This window comes from Cetorhinus maximus, unplaced genomic scaffold (genome assembly GCF_964194155.1).
Source record: "Cetorhinus maximus unplaced genomic scaffold, sCetMax3.hap1.1 HAP1_SCAFFOLD_4359, whole genome shotgun sequence".
Lineage (NCBI taxonomy): Eukaryota > Metazoa > Chordata > Chondrichthyes > Lamniformes > Cetorhinidae > Cetorhinus > Cetorhinus maximus.
Window position 1 is genome coordinate 1 of NW_027600263.1, and position 2,500 is coordinate 2,500.

Consider the following 2,500-nt stretch of genomic DNA (forward strand, 5'->3'; position numbering starts at 1 on the left):
TAAAGGAGGGGAGCCCCTTAGCCTAAAAGGGAGGCATTAGGAGAGATTAAGGTCGTGGAGGGGGAGGCCTCTGGGGTTTAATGGGTGCAATTATACCTGCAGATCCCTCTGGACTCCCAGTGTGTCTGCTCCCGGTCTCCATGCGGAGCGAGGCTTGTCCTGGACAGGCGGGTCAGCCTGTGGTCCCGGAGAAGCTCTTCGGAAAGCCCTGCTGGATTTCGGCAATGGGCGGAGGGAGATGCAGGAATTTTCCCAGCTCCGTGTGTCTCTCTCTCTGTCTCTGTCTCTCCCTCTGCCCTTCTCCAGCCTCTCTCATTAACCCAATCTGTGTCTCGTTTAACCAGCAATTGGTCAATGAGCAGCTGGTTATAGGGTGTAAGAGCATCTCAACCCTCCCCCCGGCCCCCAGATCCCCAAAGATTCAGCACCTTACCAGACTCCCGGGAGAGACCAGGAGTCTCCCACCCTGTCCGGCAAACGCACACACACCCAAACCCTGAGGACCCAACTCCACCAGCACCGATGGACCATCAGTCTCGCTCCTTCCACACTCTGGGAGACAGGGCAACTGGGGAGGGAGGAGGTGAGGAGGAGGCAATACCCCAGACACTGAGGGATCCCTTAAGGAGCGTCTTAAAGGAGCAGAGGGGAGACGGAGAGGTTGAGGGGAGAGGGAGTTTCCCTGAGCTCAGGGGAACCCCAACAACCCCAAGGAAGCTGATGTCCCGGCCGCCAATGGTGGAGCGATGGGAATCGAGAGGCCAGGATTGGAGGGGGCTGGAGGAGGTGACAGACCCTCCCTATCCCTGTAACCTAATCCAGCCCCTACACCCCTCCCTATCTCTGTAACCTCCTCCAGCCCCTACACCCCTCCCTATCTCTGTAACCTCCTCCAGCCCCTACACCCCTCCCTATCTCTGTAACCTCCTCCAGCCCCTACACCCCTCCCTATCTCTGTAACCTCCTCCAGCTCCTACACCCCTCCCTATCTCTGTAACCTCCTCCAGCCCCTACAATCCTCCCTATCTCTGTAACCTCCTCCAGCCCCTACAACCCTCCCTATCTCTGTAACCACCTCCAGCCCCTACACCCCTCCCTATCTCTGTAACCTCCTCCAGTCCCTACACCCCTCCCTATCTCTGTAACCTCCTCCAGCCCCTACACCCCTCCCTATCTCTGTAACCTCCTCCAGCCCCTACAACCCTCCCTATCTCTGTAACCTCCTCCAGCCCCTACACCCCTCCCTATCTCTGTAACCTCCTCCAGCCCCTACACCCCTCCCTATCTCTGTAACCTCCTCCAGCCCCTACACCCCTCCCTATCTCTGTAACCTCCTCCAATCCCTACAACCCTATCTCTGTAACCTCTTCCAGATCCTACAATCCTCCCTATCTCTGTAACCTCCTCCAGCCCATACGAGGTTACAGAGATAGGGAGGGGTGTAGGGGCTGGAGGAGGTTGCAGAGATAGGGAGGGTTGTAGGGGCTGGAGGAGGTTACAGAGATAGGGAGGGGTGTAGGGGCTGGAGGAGGTTACAGAGATAGGGAGGGGTGTAGGGGCTGGAGGAGGTTACAGAGATAGGGAGGGGTGTAGGGACTGGAGGAGGTTACAGAGATAGGGAGGGGTTGTAGGGGCTGGAGGAGGTTACAGAGATAGGGAGAGGTGTAGGGACTGGAGGAGGTTACAGAGATAGGGAGGGGTGTAGGGGCTGGAGGAGGTTACAGAGATAGGGAGGGGTGTAGGGGTTGGAGGAGGTTACAGAGATAGGGAGGGGTGTAGGGTCTGGAGGAGGTTACAGAGATAGGGAGGGGTGTAGTGGCTGGAGGAGGTTACAGAGATAGGGAGGGTTGTAGGGGCTGGAGGAGGTTACAGAGATAGGGAGGGGTGTAGGGGCTGGAGGAGGTTACAGAGATACGGAGGGGTGTAGGGGCTGGAGGAAGGTTACAGAGATAGGGAGGGGTGTAGGGGCTGGAGGAGGTTACAGGGATAGGGAGGGGTGTAGGGGCTGGAGGAGGTTACAGAGGAAATGGAGGTAGGGAGGAGGGTGTCAGGAGCTGAGGAGCCGGGATGGGAGTGACCGGGCGGTGATGAGGAGGTGGAGGTAGTCAGCGGTGGTGCAGGTCCGGGTACGCAGTCAGAAGGGGAGGTGAATGGGATCGGACTGTGCCATGTCTCCCTTCCTCTCCCAGAATACTTGGTCAGGTAGAGTATCCATGGGAATGCTATAGTCTGGAAAACCTCTCCCAGTTCAGAGAGTTCACATCGATCGAGCTATCGGGAGGGTTAACACACGGGCTGAACCATTGACACCATCACTGATATATTCGACTAAGTGAGGCATCACCCGGTCACTACAACCACCCACAGAATTTCCCAGCAGGGTTCAGTGGACAGGGATGGGGAGCAGGAACCCGGGCTGATTCACACCCCCTCCCTAACCCAGGGGACGTCCACGTGTCTGTCCTTTGACCTATTGAGGACATTTCACTGTGTCGATTGT